Genomic DNA, 25556 nt, shown 5'->3' with positions numbered 1-25556 from the left:
CTAGCTGTGGAAGATTGATGTGAAGGCTCTTTAAATGCTTGCTAAGTCCATTCACGAGCAGGGATGGTACAGTTAGCTCCTTTTTAGTAGCCTGCCGTTTTATTGCTCTTTAAAGAAATCATTAAAGATATTTGAAGTTGTCAGAATCAGAGGGCTGGTGTTTTGGAGGAATTCCAGGAAAGAAATGCCTTTGACTGAAATGCTCCCAAGACGATTTAGGTAAGGCCAAGTCTATCTGATAAAATAGAATAATAGAAGGCTTTAAAATCATTCATTCACTCATTTCTTCATCCACATCCATATTTATAGTGCCTTATGTGAGTCAGTTGCCATTCTGGATGGCCTGATTCTCAAGCAGATATAAATCTTTTATGTCTTCTTTCATGAAGCTTATGGTCTAACCAACATACATCCTGCAGGGAAGGACCTGTATGCTACTTGTATCCTGTGAGTTGTCAAATGACACAGATACAGCTTCTAAATATCACATGTGGATGTGTATTAGTATTATTAAATGTACTTCCTGAAACACATGAGTGGCATCTGAAAGAATACTGTCAATTGAATTGTGTCGATTTATTCAGAGAGAATCTGAGAAGCTCATGCTTATCCTGACAATAGGTTGGCTATCTTAAGATTAAAGTCAATATAGTCCTTTACTGATACAAAGAATGTCCCCCCACAATTCGGTGGAGTGGAATAGTAAGTGTACTGTTAGATGTATGTAGAATGAAGACTGTGCTAGGGAGTACTGTTTTCAGGATGTTCCACTGTCACTTCCAGGTACTAGGTGGCCTTGATGTTCTTTGTCTTCTCTAGATCCAAAATTGAGTTTGGAAAAATCAAATGGATAATCAGTGGCATTTCTCTGGCTTTTAACCAAAGGGCATATCTTCATCTGTAATTTTTTTCATTCCTGAAAGCTTCAGTTTACCAAGTGTAATGGATATACCTATAATCAAAGCACAAGGGAAACTGAGGGAGGAGGGTTGTGAGTTTCATGTCAGCCTGGATTTTGTAGTGAGACTTGTCTCAGAAACTCAAAACTATGGTATAGAAACAGCCCAGATGCCTCTCAATATAGAATGAATAAAAATGTGGTATATGTACATCTTGGAAGAATGATATTCCAAAGAAATTGATGGACCTGAAAAAAATTATAAGAGAAATAAGTCAGGCCCAGAGAGACAAAAGATGCATGTTTTCTCTCATCTGTGGAAGCTAGAACTATTGTATAAATGTGCAAGCAAACACATATGGTGCTGTATGTGAGTGTACACATCTTAACTGAAAAATGGTATTTGCCGTGGAGAATTCAAATGTTGGAATTCCTTAGAACAGTGAACTCAACAGTCAAAAAAATAAATACCAGGAAACTGTTACTTAAAAGATGTATGTCAGGAGGTCAAGAAGAGGGGGCTAGACAAATGAAGAGAGGAAGAGGGAGAATACAGTTGTAAAATTCAATGCAAATTCTACAAAATTAAGAAAATTGAGGAAAGAGGTGGGATTGGGAAGGGATGGTGGAGAATGATGAAAGGTTTGACATTGGTCAAGATACATTGTATTCATAAACTGATTTTTTGAATGATATCTCTTTTGTACAACTAACGATAATAAAATATAATAAAAATAAAAACCCAAAAGCAAAACAAAAAGAAAGAAAACTTAAAGTCCACTGTTAGGCAACTTTCTAGTAAAAGACATTGCGTATGAAGATGATATAAGGAAACTCATTGGAATCTATTGAATTATAAAGGAATAGGGGAAATGGGGAAAGAAAATTAAACAGAGAGTCTATCTATTATCTGTCTATCTATTGTCTATCCATCTATCTTTTATATAACTTATCTATACACATGTACATATACGTATAATATGCATTTATATGTATATATGTAGTGACATACCACAGTGAAAGCTCTTTGTATATTTAATATATACTAAAAGTGAATGACAGGAATCTAAAACAGGTTCTATTGAGGGAGGATTTGTATACATTCATCTGAATAGAACAATGAAGTCTTTTGAGATTGTTTTAAGGAGTAGGGAAGGGGATGAAGGAGAGTGATAGAAGTGATGAACTGGATTAGAGTACTTTGTGTGAAGTTTTAGAAATGTAATAAAACTACCTTATACAATTAACATGTTAATGAAAACTGTGTGTGTATATGTGTGTTTGTGTATGTGTGTGTATGAGAGAGAGAGAGAGAGAGAGGAAGAGAGAAGGAGGAAGAAGAGAGAGAGGAAGAGAGAGAGGTAACTTACACCGCTAGGCAAGGGTATGACTCACAGAATTCTTCACAAATCACATGAATGTATACTGAATGAGATTGTCCTGATGAAAAGTCACTGAGGTAGGCTTCAACAGAAAGCAAACAAAGATGCAGTAGAGAGGCCCGTACTCTTGAGATTCCTTTGTTCTGGCTCTTGAGATCAGTGTGAATTTCAGGTTAAATGCTGATAAAAGTTCACACTAGCGTTTTATGATAGTAGCGGATTGTTTTACAGCACAGTCGCTGATGGATTGTGAAATGAATTGCACGGCTAGGACTCTGGCTCATTTTACTGGGCACGAGAGGATGGTTTCTGTCATTCTTGTTGCTCAAGTGGGCTCTTCTTCATGAGTTAGAATTGCCAAGCTTCCCCTTATGAGTTCAGTTTTGAGCTACCACAGTGGAGAGAAGGAAGCACGTTTTAATTATTTTCTCCATTTCTCCTTCACTTTGTGCCTTCACAAAGCAAACATACCTCTTTGCTGAAAGCTCTTTGCTGCTGTTCGGCAATTCATCACCCATCTCTGAGTGCCTCGCTCCTTTTTGCTTTTAAGCTCATTGTTCCGACATTTATCTTCACAGAGGTGAACAGAAAGAACATCTTTAAATATGGCATCGATACATCCCGACCCAGATGCAAGCCTCTTAAGTCAGTTTCCCTCAATCCTGTTTCTGCACATTAAGTCTGAACAGGATTATCTACTGGCCTGCCTGTCAAGACATTCAGGAGAAAGAGAGAAAACAAACAAACAAACCCAGAGAGCACAGAGCTTCCTTGCTCATCAGTCTGCCATGGACTAGTGGGATGAAAATTTGTTCTGACCTCCTCCCTTAGTTGCTGTGTCTGGGAATTATAGTTACAGCTGTACGGGATGTAGGGGAAATAATAAAAATAATAACGGGTCATAAACACATATCACATCCTTCACAATATGCCTGGACATCTAGAAATGTAGACAGGAACTTAGTCTCTACTTATGTGCATGCACAATTTGGAGCATACTTGAAAACAGTAGTTGAAATACAGAAGAAACTTAACAGTGGAGCCCTAATAAGTAATGATCAAGATTGAATTGGTTTGCAGCTAATGAAATAATTAGCCCCATTTCAATATGATTAATTTATAGCTGTATATTAAGTGTTCAATTAATTTAAGAAATTTAAGTTCCTCAAGTGCTGGTTGAAGAAGGCAAGTGACTGAGCAGTGGCAAATAAAGTGTGATAGAAATTTGCATCTTCTGAGTCATTAAGATCATAGATAATCCTCTCCTCCCTCATCACACTGAGTCTAGGGAGGGGCCTCAGGAGGCTCACAGCAGATCATGGCATATTAGTGGGGTTCCAAATGTGAGAAAGAAGTTTATCTGAGGTTAATACCATTTATCAATATCCCATGGATAAACATAAAAAGCAAAAAATTTGAGTTGGAGGTAACTGAAATTCAATCTTATTGCCATCTCCAAAGCCATTTACATGTGTCTTTTATATTTAAAAGAAATAAAAACTCATTTTTTTGCAATCATAGGACATCCTATCTTTTCTTAGTATATCAGTCGCTCTATTTTACTCTTTGCTGGATAGGCCTTATGACAATTATAATCCTGCTTCTTTCTGTTTTATTTCTAAAGTGTTCAAGTTACAATTTTAGGCTTCTCCAATGATACCTATCTTTAAAAATATAGTGCTTTGACACTTTTGAGATTATAATCTCCTAGAGAACAAGAATATATTTTCAACTCAGCTGAGTACCTGTAAAAATCTGTGAAAAGTCTGAAATTTTGCCCTTCCTGAAAGCTAATTAGGCCCAGCGGTTTGTTTCATGGAGGCTGGCGGAAAGCAAGAGACTCCTGGGTCAGAGACAAAGGACTTTCACAGCAACAGTGGTTCTCAGAATTCGAGCTCAGCTGGAATCTGTTCCTAGGTCCTGATTACCAACGAGTGATGCCAAGAGGGCCAAGCCACTCCATCTGTATGTATGATGTGTTGCTTTACAGGAGAACTTTCAGCTTCCAGGGTCCAAATCCTTTATAATGAATGGTAAGGTTGCCTATCTTTTGTTTTAGATGGAGACATTGTTTCTTTCTTCTAAGACTCATCATTGGACAAACCTTGTTGAGAGAAGTTGCCTAGAACAAAGATAGTAGTGCATTTACTTGAAAAGATGTGCAATGACACGGGGAATGCAATTCCTAGCCATACCTAGCAAAATGTCTTATGGAGAACTAAGTTCCTTGTATAAAAATTGTTTGAGGATAACTTGATTTCTCTCTCTCTCTCTCTGTCTTTCCCAATATGCAAGATAAAAATAGTATACATCTTAGTCTCTTGTTAGACAAAATGAATCTAGATTTTGGATTGCTTGTTGACTAGTTATTCTGAGTTACAAACTAATACATGGTCTTCATGAAAACTTCAACTATTTGAAAACCAAAAGCCTTCTTAGCAGTTCTCTTCTATTCTACTTCCCTAGAAGTGACCGCTATTAAATATTTTGGCCAAAGGAAGGAGCTCCTGTGATTAAAGCCAGCACGTGATGTTATCGACTTTTCTTGGAAGCATGATCCTACCATCAACTTGTCAAGTATGTGATAGCAGTCAAGATGGACTTTACGGGCTCCTGCAATATTTAAATTCCAACACTTTGGAAATAATTAAGCTGTTGTTCTTTTACTCTGTCAGTGATTTCATTCCATTATTTTAAGCAAAAAATAAATAAATGGGCGTGTGATGACCATCAGTATGATCTTTCACAATAAGGTAATGTCTGCTCTCCTAATGGCATAGAGAAGTCAGAGCCGTTTCTCAGTTTGACCCATGTGTAGATGAAATATGACATTTCCACTATTGCTAATGCTCTATGCATGACGAAGATTGGTGGCCAGTGTCTTAGAACAGGGGCATTATCCTATCCTTTTCTCTGAAAGGAGATTGAATATTGATTCTTTTTACATGGCATTTTTCCCAGGAGAATAAATGGAATATTTTGAGTATGAGCAATAGTTACTCGTGAGTGTAAGGAATGCCAGAGAAGCAAAATTAGGAATGAATTTGCTAAATACCACTTTTCCAAAACGAGTAACTTTTCAGATAAAATTAACCATCTAATGAATTGAGTATTACTATATGTGAATACAATTTTCAAGGATGGCACATTTTTCTAAGATTTAACAGGAAGGAATAATAGGAGATCGGTTTGGAAAGTGACTACAAACTAGCTAAGACTGCAGCTAGATGGAAAGTACCCATGGTGCTGAACACATGACAATCACTGGAACACATGGATAAAATGTTCTTGGGTTAGGGCCAGGGATTAGAATGGCTATATTGCCCCTTGGTTTTTACCTTCTTATGAATGAAAGCCAGAGCTGGACTCACTCTGCTATAGTATGAGCTTTCTGTCTGCCAAGCTTTACATTTTAGCAGTGTCCAGTCTGAAATTGAATGTCAATGATACTTAAGCATTATCAAATCATAACCTAATATTACTTTGAAAATACAAGAGGCACAGTTCTGGGGTCTGTCTGTTGGGACTAAAAATAGTCCTTAAATTAAAAATAATTTACTCTTCAAAATGCTGCTTTGGTGCTTTAGCTAGTTTATTAGAAATTGAAATAAGGATGCTCATAAATGAGTTTGAACTTGAATTTAGCGTCTTTAGCTCTTGGACATTGTGTGAAGTAAAACTACGTGGAGCTATTTCAGACACCATGTCTGTACTTAGTGCCATAGAATGAGTTGCTCGAATTTTATAGTTAATTTAATTATTAAAACAATGCTTGCGGGGGCTGGGGATATGGCCTAGTGGCAAGAGAGCTTGCCTCGTATACATGAGGCCCTGGGTTCGATTCCCCAGCACCGCATATACAGAAAACGGCCAGAAGTGGCGCTGTGGCTCAAGTGGCAGAGTGCTAGCCTTGAGCAAAAAGGAAGCCAGGGACAGTGCTCAGGCCCTGAGTCCAAGGCCCAGGACTGGCCAAAAAAAACCCAAAAACCAAAAAACAAAAAACCAATGCTTGCTTTCTCTACCACACATGAGAGATATTTAAGTATAATAGAATATATAGTATTCATGATATGTAATAACATGTAATATATAAAATGTATTTTTTCCTCTCATTATTTTTATATATTTTATATTTCCTTCCATTATTTTTGTATTTTTTAAGATAAAAAGCATTTGACTCCAACTCTTAATTCTAAGTACTCTCACAATTGGCCCATGACCTCACATTAAAATGTCATCCTAAATGGCAGACACATACAATGTGTATCCTTTTCTCATTCACTCCTTGATTTCCTTTCTATCTCATTTATCCATACATGGACCTATGCCATTTCCTTTGTTGCTTGCTTCTCAGTATCTTGGTGGCAAACTCTGATTTCTTCAGCTTTTTCATTAATTCTTTTTTCATTTTTTGAGAACTAGAAAAAGGAAGCCTGCACTTGAAAATTTCACTAGTTCAAAGAGTAGAGTGGTTTTTGGCACACAGAAATTAAGATACAATAAAATTAGATCTGCCTTAAAAGTTCAGTGTTGTCTACCTGTTTCTTCTTAAAAAATAATTTAAGTTGTAAAATCCATATGAAGTCCTCTTTAACTCTAATGTGCAGTAGAAATGTGGTAAGTTTAGGGTTTTAACAGGTGCTATGGGAGATTTTTTTTAAATCACAAGAATATGCATAACAAGTTTTCTGATTTTTCTATTCATAATGTGATAATGTGTGTGTGAGAGAGAGTGAGAGAGAGAGAAAGAGAGAGAGACTTTCTATAACCCAGATTAAATGGAAAATGTTTACCCTTGTGGAATGTTTACCTCTCAGAAATTTGACAAGAGAAGTCTGGTGAGTCAAACATGACTGGTATAAAGTTATGTCTGGTATTTTCTCAGTTGATTTCAATCACAGAAAGGCTGTGGAACTGATCTATTCGCACAGAGTTAAACTCCGTGGTCTCCATTGTTGCAAAGCTGTTCTATTCTGCACTATTCTCACGAAGCCTCTCTATCTCTTGGGCTAACATTTGCCTTCATCCAGCCCAGTGGTGCTTTATATTCATGTAGACACATCCTATTAAGTCAGCAGTATAGAGCGTGCTGTGCCTTGCCACAGGTGAGTTCTGGTTACTATTGTTTCCTGACATTCACTGAGTAACCTATCATTCTAGGTGCTGTAATACTGCCATAGTGATGGGGTCCACTGAGAGTACAGCAAAACAACAGGCTGACAGAAGGTATCTAATTGTGCAGGCTGAGATGGGGATATTAGCTCATCCCCCACCCTACCATTTTCTAGGAGGACAATTTAACTCAAGCTTTATGCTTACTGACAAACTGCAGATAATATTGCTTGGTGCTTGAAGCTAGAAATCCTTCTTTGTTTTGATACATAATTTATGTTTGGGATATTAGGCAGGTACAAATTTCATAGAGAATTTGGTATTTCTTGCAAGAACATTCAGCAAATTTGTCTCAGTTTCTTTAAAATTAGGACTTACAAACTCAAATGACTATGTTCAGCTCAATAATCACCGACTGTAATGACATCTCTAAGTAGCTAATGCACGTGTGTAATATCCTCGTAGCTCTGATTTAACTTTATTTACAGATTAAAAATGAACTGCAGTTGATTTATTGATATAATAGGCAGCAAGTGATTATCAAGCATCCATCACTGATGGAGGAAAAACCAATCAAATTATGATGGAAGCTTTGCTTTAACCTACCCTAACTCATCACCTTATAAAACTCCGAGGATTTGAGTCACACGCTCTCACTAAAGTCAATGAGCCGCAACTCCCACTAAACTCCTATCTGCTTTGTTTGAGGCATTCAGGAGTTATACTCATTTGCACAACTGCCAAGTTGTTATAAAAGGAAATGGCAATGGGCTGGAGCTTTAGCATCTGTACTTCCTCCCCATGTGTGTAGCCATGGTAATATTATCCTTTGATGTTTATTGCAAATCCATAGGAGACTTGGTGTCATAAATGGTATAATTCACGAAATGAGATCAGTATGTACATACAATGCAGCTGGAAAGATGTGGGGAGTACAGGAGAGTGGTAGCTTCAACAATGATTAAGTGGATTAGGAAAAGCATTGCTTGGAAGGTATATTAGTCAACCTCCCATTACTATAATGAAATACCTGAGGCATTTATCTTATAAAGAGAAATGCTTAGTTAGCTCATGGTTCTGGATGTTTTGGTCCATGATCAGGCTGACTTATCACTTCAGACATCTGGACTCATGGTAGAGTGAAATGATTACATCAGTCATGATATCACCCTTCAAGGGTATGACCCCAGTGACCTAATGACCCCCTGCCTGACTCCATCTCTCAAAGTTTCCAACTGCTCTCAGGAGCATTACTCTGGAGTCTGAGCTTTTAGCACATAGATCTTTGGAGTAGATAATAATTTTAAAACCCTAGTAGAGGGAAAACTGGGTTGTATTTGTGCTACAGAAAGCTCTGAATCAGATGACACATTCTTGGGTCTCAAACATTTGCAAGTCCCCCCTCACTAGTGAAAAAGTTTATGGGGAGATTGTATAGAGGAGCAGAATCAGATTTATCACCTGATACCAAGGATGAGGGCAATAGGGGACTAACTATGAGTGGTCCAGTATGGATTTCCTTCCATTCTTTTCATTAAAATATGGCAAAATAAAAATTAAAATCCCAGTGCTATGGCAGGTGAGAGCATTGTTAATATTATATGACAACTACACTCATTCTCATCCCTTGGCCATTCTTAAATAAAAAAGAAAAGGAGTGTATACTTGTGTATTGTTTATCCTAAAATACGGTGGTTTGAAAAATAACATTCTACAAAGCATAATATGAAGCTTATTTTGTGTGTGTGCCAGTCCTGGAGTTTGAACTCAAGGCTTGGGCACTGTCCCTGAGCTCTTTTGCTCAAGGCTAGTGCTTTTACCACTTGAGCCACAGCTCCAGTTCCAGCTTTCTGGTGGTTAATTGGAAATAAGAGTCTCAAGTACTGTCCTGTCCAGGTTGGCTTTCAACAGTGATCCTTAGATGTCAACCTCCTGAGTAGCTAGGATTACAGCTATGGGCCACTGGTGCCCCACTGTAAACATAATCTTTACATGTATCCTGTATTCTGCTAGTTACTTCACATCTCTGTGATGGAAAATATTGTTGTTGTCAGTAATTACCATTTTAACTATACCTGGCCCCTTGGAAGCTTCTAAGGAAGGGCATAATTATTAGAATTAAGGCCATGTAGCAGTATAGTCAAATTCATTTTATTACAATGTTCTCTTTTACCTACATTGTTAATTCTTAAGACATTCAGTTATATTTAAGCAAGTAAAACTCCTTTTGGATTATTATTAACATCATGTCATCCAAACCCAGTAGACAGTGCTCATTGACTTCAAATAATATTTCTCTTATTCTTATGTGCCACAGGTATGGAAAAAGATGAAAGAAATACTTCCTCTAATTATATATAGTATAGATACATTTTACTATCCCATCCAATATTGCTGATCCCACACAATAGTTTTTTTTTCTTAATGAGCACATTTTATACACATGTAGACTTGTTCATGCTCTGCGATGTGATGCATAGCCACTTTTCCCGTTATTCAACTATTGCTTATTATAAAGGAAAGACAAGTGTTGATATGTTTGAGGTATTATTTTCAAGAAACTGTGAGTGGAAAGTAGCAGTGAGAAATAAAAAAAATGCCAAATTGGCTTCTTTCTTTCAGAGTAGCAAACTGTTCAAACAGGAGAATACCTGAGATTCCTAACAGAAAAAGCCAATTCTCTTAAAATAACTACTTATATTTTTAAAATGGTGACTAAATATGTATTATCCAAACTACCTTTTTTATTAAATTTTTATTGCCAAAGTGATGTACAGAGAGGTTACAGTTTCATATGTTAGGCATTGGATACATTTCTTGTACTATTTGTTACCTCCTCCCTCATTCCCCCCTCCCCCGTCCCTGTTCCCTTTCCCCCCATGAGTTGTTCAGTTCATTTACACCAAACAGTTTTGCAAATATTGCTTTTGTAGTCATTTGTCTTTTTTACCCTGTGTCTCTCAATTTTGGTATTCCTTTTCTATTTCCTAGTTCTAATACCAGTATACACGGTTTCCAATGTACTCAGATAAGATATCAAGATAATGCAGGTACAACCACAGGAAGGGGATACAAGAGGATCATCAATAATAGAAGCTACAGTTTCACATGGCATGTTGAAAGTAATTACAACAGTGATATAACAGTCATTTCCATAACATGGAGTTCATTTCACTTAGTATCATCTTATGTGTTCATAAGGGCATAGCTATTGGGCTCTGTGATCCTCTGCTGTGACTTGCCTAAACCTGTGCTAATGATTACCTATGAGGGAGACCATAGAGTCCATGTTTCTTTGGGTCTGGCTCACTTCACTTAGTATAATTTTTTCCAAGGCCTTCCATTTCCTTATGAATGGGGCAATGCCATTCTTTCTGACAGAGGCATAAAATTCCATTGTGTATATGTACCACATTTTTCTGATCCATTCGTCTACTGAGGGGCATCTGAGTTGGTTCCAAATTCTAGCTATGACAAATTGTGCTGCGATGAACATTGTTCTGCTTTAGTGTGTTCTTGTTTGTGGTCTTTTGGGTAGATGCCCAAAAGTGGGGCTGCTGGGTCATAGGGGAGCTCCATGTTTAGCCTCTGAGGAATCTCCATACCACTTTCCAGAGTGGCTGAACCAGTTTACATTCCCACCAACAATGAAGTAGGGGTCCCTTTTGACCACATCCCCTCCAACATTTGTTATTGTTAGTCTTCTTGATAAATGACATTCTTACTGGGGTGAGACGGAATCTCAATGTTGTTTTGATTTGCATTTCTTTTATGGCCAGTGATGTAGAGCACTTTTTCATATGTCTCTTGGCCATTCTCATTTCCTCATCAGAGAAGTCTCTTTTTAAGTCTTTAGCCCACTGGTTGAGAGGGCTATTGGTTCCAACTATCTTCTAATACCCAGCACAGTTTGGTAGAGCGGTTAGTGAAGGACAGCACAGGATTGAAACTCTCCTGTTCTTGGCCCCTAGTCCATCCACCCTCTTTGACTTAAATATCTTCCCCATGATTACATAGACCACATCCCCATGGATGCCATGGGTTCTCTTTATTTATGTGTCTCTCCTTCTCACAGAAAATCTGCTGTGTATGGCATCAGCATCCGAACTGTTCTGTCTTGTCCCCACTACCTGCCACCATTTGGTCTGTGGTTCTTGGGGAATCTCGAGCAATCTGTTAACTTCTATGGTTCACAATCTAATGTTGGAAGTCACATCTAGACCATTCTAAACAAATGCTTCAAACTTTTACAGGAATTTAGAAAGCATAGAAGTATTTGTGGATTTAAGAATCTCCACATTAAATTACATAGAAGTGATGCTGGGTCTTGGCATTATTTTGGGATATTATGCAGCAAGTGATTTTGGGTGGCTCCGTTTGATAGCTTATACAACGTGTCACTAAGAAATCTTATGAATGTGGACCAATATGTTGTGTTACTGTGGTAGGTTATTCGGAGAAAGGGTGAATGTCTAGCTTCAGATGCCATTATCTGTGCACACTTGCTAGGCTTTTAACTGTGGTGTAATGCTTTCAAAGATTACCAAGCCTCAGGGTAGCTAGGGAGCATTAAGCACAGGCCATTGATGGGATAAACCATGCATGCTTTGTAAGCATGCACTCCAAATACTCATGAAAAAGCGCTTGCTATATATATATATATATATATATATATATACAAAGATTTAGTTGTAAGCCCCAGAATCTTGACCATTTCATGAGAAACTCATTTAATATTCTGTGCCATTCCACTAATATGTTAGCCCTGGAATAGTTACAGTGCTATAAGTCTATACCTATGAAAATGACTATGCCACGGTTCTTGTCTTCAAGAAGCTTGTGACTTAGGAATGAGCCTAACACCCATATGTGTAGTGAGCTCAGTATCTGCCAATTAAACATCTGAACAAAAATACATGTTGCATTGCAACATGGGATAAATTAAGTCTGTAGGAAGGATGAAAGAGCTTCTTGAGGGGGCTGGGAATATGGCTTAGCGGTTGAGTGCTTGCCTAGCATGCACAAAGCCCCAGGTTCAATTCCTCAGCACCACATAAACAGAAAAAGCCAGAAGTGGCCCTGTGGCTCAAGAGGTAAAGTGATAGCCTTGAGCAAAAAGAAGCCAGGCCCTGAGTCTAAACCCCAGGACTGGAAAAATTAAAAAAAAATAAAGCTTCTTGAGGAGGCACACACATTACCGGCAGTCAAGAACATTCAAGCACATGGTTTTAGACTAGGAGTCCTGAGCTCCCAGCAACAACCAGGACTGTAAATACTGGTTTAGAGAGTTGTTGGCTCTTTGGTAGCTAATTGAGTCAGGAGAGAATATTATTGAAGGCAAGAATACAGTAAAAATAAAGGGAAACTCAGCAATAACACAATTTTTAAAGCATGATACATTAAACAGGACTCTACACATTCTTAGGAGAGGATCACAAGGGCTCAATAGCTATGTGTGTATGATCATATAAAATACTTATTGAAATGAACTCCAAAAATTGGATACAGAGTTTTTTTTTAATTATACTGTCTGTAGTTCTTTTTATTCTGTTCCCCCCACCCCCTTTGTATGTTTTTGATTTCTTCCCCCTTTGGCTTATATGTTAGTTTATTTGATTTGGAGAGGGGAAAGGGAAGCACAGAAACAGTGGGAAAATGTGTGAATCTATTCAGCAGTGATACTCACCAGACACTAGGTTGGAAATGAACTATAGAGCTTGGGGGAGGGGAAAAATGAGGGGAATGGTGACACTGTTCAAAAAGAAATGTACTCATCTGACTTATTAACTGTAGCCCTCTGTATATCACCTTTACAATAAAAATTAAATAAAAATAGCTAAATAAAATAAAACCAGTAGTCACCTAATCTAATCTTTTCTTATAAGCTGAAAGCAATCTGAATGCATCCAGAATTTTATAGCACCTCGAGGGATGAAGCGTTCTCTGCCATCAATAGGCCAAAAATCAGTTTTGGACTGCTGTAACCATGAGAGAAGACTAATTTTCTTTCCAAATATGACAAGTTTGAGTAAAAGCAAGAGTTGTTGAAGCCAAGGTCTAAATACATATTCCCTAGAAGTATATGGAAAAGAGCTTCTTCAAACACTGCCCACTGAAGAGTAATAGTGATGACTGGTGCTATTTTAAGATATTCTAAGATGTCACCACAAATGTAAATGGTCTCATAAGAGTTTTTGTCCCATATGAAAAATGTAACATGTGCTTAAAACGGGTTTTTGATGAAAAGTATGACTGCATATTTGGTTCATAAACTGACACAGAGTAAGAGCTACACTTGTCATCCTTGCCTCCATTTTGAATGTATCTTTGTTCTAAGTCATTCCTTCTGTAGTCACTTTGCAATTAAATTGGAAACCAGAGAGGGTAAGACTTATAGATAATATGTTTCCAAGGCTGGATGGACAAAAGTTCCAGAGGAGGAATGAACGGGGACATCAAATCTCCCCAAGATACAGGTAACAATATCAATGGAACCCTCCCCCAATAAGGGCTCTGAGATTATAACCAACCAGGCCACACGTATGTATCACTGGGGCTGTTTAATTATACATACCTCCCATTCCATTCCCAGTTCTTTGTCTGTTCAAACCTCTAGCTCATGCCTGTGTCCCAGAAAACAGCAGAAGATGGACCTAATTATTCCTAAATCTCCTTTCCTCCTCTTTACCATGTCTCCTATTTGGCCTAAACCATTGAGTGTTCAGGTCCAATGTGGAAGCTTAAGATTTTAGGTTTGGGGTCAAAAACTTCTGTTTCATAAATGTTGAACAGCAAATCAATTCAAATCTGTAAGAGCAAACCAACAATAAAACAACAAACCAACCACAACCCCCCCAAAACTTTTGGTCTTAGATGTTATAACTATGGCATAATTACAGCTTTATAAAGATGCTGAGATTTCAACTTTGAAATTTATTTATTTATATATTCATAGGCTACGGCTAGTGATGGAGTACATTGAGAAGTGCATGAAGTCAATTTTGGCACCCTTCCTTTCTTCTCAGCCAAATCCTAGAAAAGATGGCCTGCCGGCACTCAAAAGAGAAAGTGCTAATAATTCACAGCTAAAGTGAAGTCGCTCAGAATACTCTTGCCAAATCCCTCTTTTAAGTCTGGTAGGTTGTAACACTTCAGCAATACAGACACTGTCCACGGATTTCAGGCGGCTGCTTTCACGCAGAGAGAAGCAGCACAATTAGATGAGCCTTCTGTGACTAAGCAAGGAGTGTTGACCAGGTGATCATTGCATTTCTGGAGGGAGCCTTCTGACCCTGCCCTGTTCAATACTTTCATCAGCAATTTGGATGAAGTCCTAGGGAATAAGCCAATGGAGAGAAGCCGCAGGGAGGCAGATATTGATTGAACAAAAGGTAGCCCTCTCTCCTAGTCACAGCTGTCCAAAAAAAAAAAAAAATGATTTGGGCTTGTCAATGGCAGAGAGTGCTTCATCACGGCAGGCATTAAATAAAGCCTGTAAAACTCTCACTGCTGGGCTAGGATGGCTCTGGGGGAAAAGCACCTGCTCAGCGTGTGTGAAGTCCTGAGTTCAAACATCAGTGTAAACAAATAAACAAACAATCCTCCCCCAAACAAAACTTCAGTGCTTGAGACCATTTTTCAGCTTCATAAAGGACTAAACACTGTTATTCTTGTGAGTTATGGAAGGATTTAAAACAAACCTGTGCCCTCCAGGAGGCACTTGGTACTTGACTAAAACATTGTCTGGAGAGGGTAGCGATTCACCACTGCCATCTAAAATAGACAGCAGATGGATCTCAGCTGCCATCTTTATGGTAGCTATCAATCTAGTCTGCTGTTCCATGGGCAGTAGGTGTTTTCAGCACATTAAATCTTTAAATTTTACATTTCCTTACTGTTTTATGATTCTTCTGAAGAATTCTATTAGCTTTACCCAACTCTGGGAAACACTTTTTGCTCTCAAAGTACGCTTTCACTAATTTCTTGTTTGCTTCTCCTTTAGTAAAAAAGAATACCTTGATGTTTTCTGGTCCTGGTTGTGGCAACCTGCCCACTGAATTTCCTATGTTCACTCTTAAATAAGAGGGAAATGACTTACTGGTTCTATTTCTAGGGAGAGCCAACATCCTCTTTGAGTTGAGAAGCTGGTACAGAAAACAGACCACCAAGCCCTTTGCACCCCTTTTAAGACTTAAGGGAACAAATTCATAGAGGGGGAATTAAGACAGGATAGATAAATGAAAAGACAGGATAACTAAAATCAATAAAAATAAATAAACACCCATCTTAAGCCTATTAAGAAGTGAAAACTAAAACAAAAAAACAAATCATAGGACAAATAGTAAGTTCCTCCTCCCATCATTTAAGTTCCATGGACACAGAGAGACAGAGAGGCTGGGCCTGTAACTTTCCCTTGGAGATGTTGGAAGGGGTAATAATGGTCAAGATGTATCGTATTCAGAAACTGACATGGTGAATTGAAACTCCCTTATGCAATTCCTTAAAGATAAATTTTAAAACTAACTTTGAAAAAGAAGCTGCCAAGCTCCTTGTCATGCCTGGCACAGAGCAGTCATGGTCACCTCTTGTTTCAGTTTTTCATGTAGGCTTAGATCCTATCTCCCTTGAAGAATAATAAACAGCATTCAGCCACTTAGAATCACTGTCAGTAAATTAGCAGTTTCTAGTTGGCAGGACCACATGCTTCCTCTCAGCTCAAAAAGGATAAGAACAGTTGTCTTTTCTATATGGAAAGCAAGAAACCCTGTCTTCCCCCTCCCTCCTTTTCTCCCTACCTTTATGTTATATGAAACTAAATTCTTGCTAATTCTCTCTTCTTTGTGATATACCTTAAAATGCTTGTCAGGGGCTGATCTTGAGCACTTATGATTTTGTCATATTGTATGGAAACTGGGTAGCTTCTGAGCTTACTCATGGCTCTTCTATGAGGCTGTATAATCTGATTGTATTCTCCTTGAGCTAATAGTAGAAGATTGCATAAGAATGGTGTTTCCTTTGACCTTTTCTCCTTAACTGACAGAACTCCCTCTACCTGTTGCTAAACCCCTTTCCTCCTCTGAAGAAATTATAAGTCATGGAGGCAAGCCTGTGGTATATTCAGTTCTTCTTTTTCATATATTGTCTATAGCAGGTTACATGCATCTCAATGGCTCAACCTTTATCCATGTTTGAAGGAAAAAAATTCAATTTTTAAAGCTTGTGAAAGTAGGCAAATATTAAGTAATTACATATGCAGAGGAATGAAACAGTGTCCTAGAAATAATTTTTCTTAAGGTCAGGGCCATATGCTTATTTTTATTCCTTTCCAGAATCTGTGTCTAGGGCACCTCCTCTGTTACATAGCATCAGATGTTAACCTTCATGCTACTGAATTGTTAAGCTGTGAACTGTCTGCATCAGGGCCACTAATTTACTTCACTCCATACCAATTAGTTAAAGCAGCTCGAGATCTAAAATATATGCTCTCTCCTTTTGCACAAAATTCCTACTTCCTGACAACCCATGCTTCTGGTTGATTCATTTAGGGAAACATTACACACACACACACACACACACACACACACACACACACACACACACACACGGTAGTCTTCTCCAAACACAGCTTTGGTTTAGAATTTATACATTCTTGGATTCAGAAAATCAGAATCCATTTTTTTCCTTTTCATTTATATATTCAAGATATATTATTGTGACAAGTTAGAGTAACTAAATACAGAATTTCATGCTTGGCTACTTGCCAGTGTGGTCTCTGGGCTTTATTTTTTTAAATCATAATTTTCTTGCAAAAGACAATCAGTAAAAGATGAAATTAATACTTCAGACATCCTTTTTCCCTCCTGCTTATTTTTCCTGCTGCAAGCCCTCATCAGTGCATAAAAAGTGGTTACGTCCATTTGTTACTTTTCGAATCTGCATATTATCTCTGGAAACAAGTTTTGCTTATGGATGAAAATTATGTGGACAAACTGGTGGCAGAACAACTTTCTTGAAAGGCAGACAAAAGCATTTAGAGCTTTAGAGGTCAAGCACCTTCTACTATCTGCTACAATTGGCAACGATTTTTTCCTGTGGTGATTCTTCTATGACCTGTTAGTGAAGGGCAAAATTCTAAAGAATTGTTTAATTAACATGTGTATTTAGTAGCACAAAAACTCCTGCCTTAAAGTGCAGGCTGCATAGAGAAGTGGTTTGTGAATAAAAGAAGACTTCCCTCTAATTACTGTGGGTTTTTTTTTTTTTTTTTTTTGTACTAGTGTCCTTTCTCTTATTAACTTCACAGTATGATGGTGGGTCTGCCTGGTACTGGCAGAAGCCTATCTGCTCTCCTCCTGGGGAGATTTTTCAGAAAGGTCCAGGTCTTCAAATATGCTTTGCTCCTTTTTATGAACTTTGCAATGCTCTATACTAGCAATTAATTAAAATGATTTATTTTTAAATGAAAGATCAAATTTAAAACAACAGAAATGTCAAATTGGCTGTGAACCAATTGGCGTTTGCTTTGGTAAACAGAAGGCCCTTGTTGAAAATTTGCATTTGGCGATGCTTTATAAGTATTCCCATCAAGTCATGTTTCCTGTAAGGTTTATTTTTATTTTCTTAAATGGTAGTACTGGGGGTTGATCTCAGGGTTTCATGCTTGCTAAGCAAGTGTTTTACCACTTGAGCCATACCACTAGCCTTTATGTAAGCTTTCTGTATTCCTCATGTACTTTTATATACAGATTTTTTCAAATAGGCAGGCTATTTGCCTGTATTTTGTTTATATTTTTAACTATGTTATAGATCATCAATATGTCTGTAAATATGTGGGTATTTTACTATTTGAATAGTGAAAAAATTTAAATTTTTATTCTCAAAAAATAGAACTGTATTTTTTGTTACTTTGAAATGTGGTCAAAAGAATGCAGAAATTTCTTTTGTGAAAACTGGCTAAATGCAACTCTGTGGCAATTTTTTTAAATGAAGAGTTATGATAGTTATACTATAAATTAAATTTGAATCATGCTTTTGAGGGCAATGAGAGAACCTGGCTTTGAGTTATGTTTGATAATTTTCATTAATTGAACAGCAAGGGTACTTTAAAGTTCTACATTTTTATAGCTTTTGAGATTTTTATGGTATCAAATTACTTTATTTTCCTGCTCAACACTAAAGTTTACCCCTACTTTATTTAATTTAGGCTATTAACGTGGACCAGCGGATTTTAGTACTAACACAAGAACCAACCCATTTGAACACAGTGAAATAGCACAATAAATGTTGCTTAAAACATAAATAACAACAACAAACTGTTAGGGTTTTCCTGGGCAAGCCTAACAAAAACCTTACCTCTTGGCATCTTGCAACATATTTTTGAAGGTCATAGACACATGTCATTTGTTATACCATGAGATATAAAATGTATATTTATTGCTTCTCATACTGAAAATTAAAACATTTCTAGAAATCAAAGGACTGAATTACTCAGTTCACACTAGCTCTTTCTCTGAAGGCCTTTTCAATTTAAAACTTTCTACAAGTGTGTGACTGAATAGTAGGGGATAGAAGAGAGTGTGATAGAAATAAAAAAGAATAAGCTATTTTAAAGGAACATGCCAAGTGGCTTCTTACACTAGAAAACTGGAGATCTTTTTGGGCCCAATGAATGGCATGAGAGCCATAAGAAAGGTTGAAGGATTTCAAAGAAGGGATTATACTTTTGCTTCCTTACCCTGTGGAGGAATAGATTATTCCCTAATTTATCCACTGCTCAAACAGCTTCTTTAGTCTTTACTTTTTGACTATGCATAGTTGTTGCTTTTTGCCATTGGTAAGGAGAGGGAGAAACAAGTAGGTCATGAGATCCAGTATTGTAACCTGCAGTAGTTAATTGAACCTGACAGAACAGAATTGAGAATGTAGACATTTGAAGACAAACTCATCAGCCGTAAAAAGGTGAGACATGTTGTGAAAAATTGCACATTCAGATGCAGGCGCTATGTAGCAGACTCTGTAGTAATTATGGCTTGAGCAAAGTGGGTTATGCAGAAAGGGTGACAGGAGAATCATACTCAGGATTAAGAACTGATCTCAGAGAGCATGGCTGACTGAAACTGCATTGCTGAATTCTTAACTCCATCTTTAATTAATTTTTATCATATAATACTTTTTCTTTTAGGCACATGAGTTGAGAGCTGGAGTTAGTTGGAAAATGTAGAAAATCTTACACTGCCATCGAAGAGATATTATACATGTAAATATTTTTATGAATGTCATAATGCCTTCCTCTTCTGATAATTAGATAGTAATTCAAAGAAAGATTGTATTGCAGTGCACATGTTTGATATTTCCAAAGGTCTCAGTATAGCTGTACGCAAAATCAAGTGATCAGTTCATGTTTAAATGAATTAGGATTCAAAAAGCATTTCGGGCTTTTATAGTGGTTCTGGATCATTTTAGCAGTGTACAATATTATAGAAATAATTTGATTTTTTAATTCTTTTGAATTCTATGATAGTCATAAATTAAAAAATAAAACAGTTGAAAGTAATGACATTAATACAATCTGAGAATACAAGATAGAAATAAGAAGTAATATTAGAGCTTGAAGCAATCTATCCTACACTTGAGATGTTAGTGGTTGTTTTACATTAATTAAACATTATGCCTGGAATTTGTTTTGGTTTATTGTCTTTGTTTAAAGAACACTTGTAGCTCACATGCTTCATGTGGTGTTGCTTTGATACAAGCTTTGCTGAGATGGCTTGTGTAAGTTATTTGTGGATTCACCTCTATTCATGGTTTAGAGTTTGCTCCACCCATTGTATTGCAGTGTATGCTGGGAGCAAAGGGCTGAAAACTAGAGAGAGATTATCAGGAAATAGGAAAGGTGCCCCAGACTTTAGTCCTTTGTTATAGGATTGAGACTGATTTCAGAACCAAGATATGCAGACCCAGTGCAATTGTAAGCTAGATGTCAGGACTATTCAGAAACCTTTACAAAAATTTTGGTCTTGAATCGAGCATTGACATTGCCCAAGAATCCCCAAGATAATCAAACAAATTGACGTGTGTTTCCAGCTATGTGATGTGATTTAGAGTAGAGTTCTCTGATATGCTTGTTCAGTCCCTGCTGTGTTGAAAATGCAGAGTTTATTAAGAGAACCAAAGTGTAGGTCTGTACCAGATGGAGGTGTGCAAAGAGAGAACTAACGATGGAGAGAGATTATATAGGGGAGGGCAAGGAGGAGGTGTGGCTACAGTGGATAAGGTAGTGACCTCAGAGGATGAGGAAGTGACTTAAGAGCCCGAAGAAACCTCCAATTGCCCCCAGCTGTGCCAGTTACCTGGGTTACAGGTGGTGGGTTGGGACTTCTAGGGAAGGGGCTTGAGCACATGAGAGAATGAAGGGAAGAGGACATTTTTCCTGGGTGGACCTAAGAAAGGCTACTGTTCCTTAACATCCTTGTGGCTTCTCCCTGGTAGTGTCTACCTATATGTAACTCAAAAGCACAGCTATCTTAAAAATGTATTTTGTATAATTAGTTCATTGTCCTTTTGTTCAAACGAAGTCAACTAATTTATGAAGTTGTCAGATTAAATATAGGGCATCTATTCACATTCTAATTTCAGGTAAATAATGAAATACATTTCGGTACATCAAAATTTTGCATTGAAAATATTGCATGATATATTGTTTAAAATTATGACCTCAGAAAAAATAATAGGGTGATACTTGAATCTTTAAGATTTTAGAATAGCTTTCATTTTTGCTTCTTTATTATGTATATTATATAATATATATGTCCAAACTACCCTGTGTGTGTACATGTATGCATCTATCTATCTATCTATCTATCTATCTAACTATTTATTTGACTATCTATCTATTTTACATTCTGGCACTTGTTTCTGCAGAAGGAAAGGCTTAGTCTAATAGTATTTGTTATTTTCTTCCAGCAAGCTGTGCTTTGAATTGTTCTTGAAATCTAATTGTTTTAAAAAATGTCTTGATGACTTCTGTTTTCAAATTTGATCCAGTCAAAGGTAGGGTGTTGTCAATACTTTGAACCTGGAGTGATGCTATCTGCAAATCTTTGGCCATCATTTCTGATCTATTTATTGTTTTAACCTCTCACAGGAAGTATATCATTTCTGATTTTTGCTCTTGTTTTCTTTCGCCTCTCTGCTGATTCTTTCCATTCTATCCTTTATATCATTTAGTTATCTATAATCCCTTTTTCTCTCATAGTGCTGATTTGATTATTTTGCAAAGTTTTCTTTGTGTGTGTGTTTGTGCGCTCGCACGCGTGTGTGCGTGTGTGTAAACTGGTCCTGTGGTTTGAACTCAGGACTTGTCCCTGAGTTTTCTTGCTCAAGGCCAGCACTCTGCATTGTATCACTTTGAGCTTCAGCTCTGTCTTTAGCTTCTTTTGCTGGTTAACTGGGGATCAGAGCCTGACAGGGTTGTTTCCCCCCCCCCCCCCCAGGTTGGCTTTTAACTGCGATTCTCAGATCTTAGCCTCCTGAATTTTGAGGATTACAGACCTGAGTCCCAAATTCTTACTGTGAAATTTTATTTCCTACAGCATCACTTCATTACTTTGTATATTCTTCTTTGTATAGTCTTACTGAATTCAATTCATTATTCTATTTATGTTGTGTCTTCACCTGTAGATTTTTTGAAAAGGGCAAACTGGATAAAATACTTTTGCCATTATTCCCTTTTTCTTCATGGCTTAAATTCTGCTGGGTTTTATAAAATCTCCCTTTGGCCTTCTAAGTTAAACTAATAGACTTTCTGAGCAGAAAGGGTCTCTGACCCTTTTAGAGTTTCCTCCAATGAATCTGTGGCTTCCTATTTGCCACACTGATCTTTGTCTCTATAAAAGTCTTTGCATTATTTATTTACCTATTTGAGCCCTATTCTCCAAAACTTTCATGGCAGAGAGTAAATAACTAAAATAAGAGTGCTCAAATGTGAAATTGAAAATGGGTCATGAAGAGAGGACAGGTTTACCAGGTGTCCAGTCTATATTCTAATCTTCATTTCCTTTCATTGAAATCTTTCTCTGAATAGACTTCTACAATCCTCATTGCTTACTACAGAACGAACTTTGCTTGCCTAGAAGTTTAGTAGACTTCTAATTTTTAATTATAAATGAATGAGAGATTTGAACTCTGCTTCTGAAATCTGGTTCTCATAACTTATGGTTCTATCCATCTTACTTTATCTTGAAGATATCTGATTACTGATGATCAACGAGAGAGTCTTCCAAGGGTAATGCCACATTTAACATTCCTGGAGAAGAATCTGTGTTTACTAGTTGGTTTTTCTCTACTTATTTTTTTTAAAAAGGACTATATTCTATCAATAGACTTGGATGATTTATTTTTTTTTAAAACCTTGTAATGATTTATTACAATAGGTCCATTGATCTATTTATGGCAGTAACTTCAGTTTGGAAAGTAGGTTACCCAGCAAAAAATAGAATGTGGACAGCCATTCAGTGAACAAAAACAAAGAAATTTCATTTCCTGAACTTAATAATTTTATATGTCATGTCCCTAGCAATCTAATCATGATTTTTTTCTAGGTAGACACATAATTATCCAACCTAATGCCTAAAATATGACTTTATTAAGGAAATAAAATCTTTTTAAGGCCTAATCTACAATGATTGCTTCTTCAAAGCTCCTGGCGACTTCATTATTTTTTCCCATCTCAATATTTTTTTTAATCTTTATAAATTAAAAGAATTCCATTTTATATTGTTGGAAAGCATGATCCACTAAAAGTCCGAGGCCTGGGTTTTCATCTCAACCTTGAAACTAAATACCACAGCGCATTGCTTAATATTATCCCCATTGCCTAATTGCACTTCTCAGTTTTCTTCAGGTATAAAATACAGAAGTTACAGTGTAAAGCATTATTCACATTAACTCGCCCTGCCCTGCCCCCTCCCATTGAGAATCAATCTCAATGGAAGATAAAAGTACTTCATTTAGATTTCTCTCATTAGAATTCTGTCTTTAGTACTCCTGAGAATCCATATAAACTTTTAGTAGTTGTCAGAACAAAGCAAATAATTACATTTACTGACAAAAATATTTTGACCTTCATATTTAAAAGTATTCAGATCTTATTGTAGTGAAGGAACTCCCAGCAAAATAACCATTTTAACCACACAGATGACACAAAACAAGCTGAAAAAGTACAAAGAAAATTTCAATGATGTTATTAGACTGAAGTTTAATTTATCCATTGTGGAGAATTCTATAACAGTCTTTCTATCAGCTTAGTTAAAAATGTGGGCTTACTATCAGTACCAGGAACACTTCAGTGCTAAATCAGAATTTATATCCTGAATATCTTAGAGAGTTATGATTTGAGGGTAGGGAGGATCATCATTTTCACATTGAGGAAGAAGTTATTCATTGGAACATGATATGGACACTGCAGGGTGAGTTTCTTGTGCGGCATTTAATTTTTCCCCCTATTTTGTTTTAGTGAGAGCTCTGATATATCAAAGACTTTTCTTTTTCCATTGGCCAGATTCCAATTTTGTTTGGGTCATCTACTATGTATCCTGTTTTCATAGAACACATGTTGATCTAGAGGGAAAGAAAAATGAATGTGGTCATTTCCTCAATCCTTTGAGACAACAGATACAGATTATTTATTTGCTTTAAATACATCAGACATTTCTGGGAACATGACCAAAGGAAGATGAAAGTATGACTATAGCTGCTCAAGCAGAATAATAATATCAAACTCTCTTGGGTAGAAGGGTAGACTCTTGGTTATTCTTTACTGGTCATGGTATCCTTACTGGAAATCATGAACTGACAAGTCTTTAGACTCATTAGTAAGGCACACCCAAAAATTCTCTCAAAACTAGATGTTATGCTTTTGACCTAGGTAAAATTTAAATAACACAACAAACAGAACAAATTAAACAGATTTTCTAAGTTCTGTAGACTGATATTTACTTGACCAACTCAACTCCCTTGGGGGAGGAATATTTAGTATCTTAATACAACAGTTCAATATGTCATTTGATTGATATTCAATATTGAAGTGAATAGCATAATGCTCGCTATATAGGTATAAAAATTTTCTGATTTTACACCTATTAATTTGTGTTATTTTACATTAGTATATTTTATTATTCGCATATTTTTAATGAGAGCTCAGATTAATGGATTTTTTCATTGCTATAGTTTCACTAGAAACTATAATCTAATTTGCATTATATCATTCTTGTTCAAAATGAATAAAACCCTATAGCTAAAGTAGAAATATGTTGTTATCAAAAGGGTTCAAGGTAGTAAATATAGAACTGAGAATTCAAATATCTGTTCCTAATGCTGATTCACAGTAAGATGTGAGAATATTTTTTTCCTGATCTGTTGTGAGTAATTATAGTAATGAGGCACCTTGAGAATGCAAGCTGTTAATTAATAAGGCTATGTCTAATTGTAGCTCCATTCCACTAGTGTGTGGCATTTTGAGTAGTAATCAGGTATTAATATCTTTCACATGTGCAGAGTTTTATCTAGCATCTCTCTGTAACTTAATCCAATCCACCTTCACTGTCTTAACTTCTCCTCACACTCAGGGTTGCTCAAATATCTCTCCCTCTTGCAATAAATACTTTATTCTAATGCTTTCTCACCCCTAGGGAAGACAGTTTTCCTCTCCCATTTAGTTTAATTAAGGCCATTGTCTTTTATTGTCTATATTTAATGTGTTTCTATTTCCAAAAATAAGACATCCCAATTGTTTTGTAAATCTGGGTATATTTATTTTCAAACTTTCCCCCACATGACAGTTTGATATTTTAAGCACAGTAATACCTTAATCCCATTCTCTAACTGAGATAGAGAAGGTTTTGATGGAGATTTTGTAGAAATTACCATATCAGATGTTAAATGGGCACCAATTGAATGTCAGGTGTTAGACCAATTAATGTTAAGATTAACAAAGCATTGAAGTTCAGCATGAGCATGTCTATTTATCTTTCTTGCTGCTGAAGATGTCACTACAGTAATAGAAAGTATATTTTGAAAAGAATAAAATCAAAACAGGGGAAGAAAAACCCCTCATTTTGAGGAATTCCATAAAAGTAAAAAGCAGGTAGGTTTAGAGTGATGGAAAA

This window comes from Perognathus longimembris, chromosome 19 (genome assembly GCF_023159225.1).
Source record: "Perognathus longimembris pacificus isolate PPM17 chromosome 19, ASM2315922v1, whole genome shotgun sequence".
Taxonomy (NCBI): Eukaryota; Metazoa; Chordata; class Mammalia; order Rodentia; family Heteromyidae; genus Perognathus; species Perognathus longimembris.
This window is presented reverse-complemented; position numbering follows the sequence as displayed.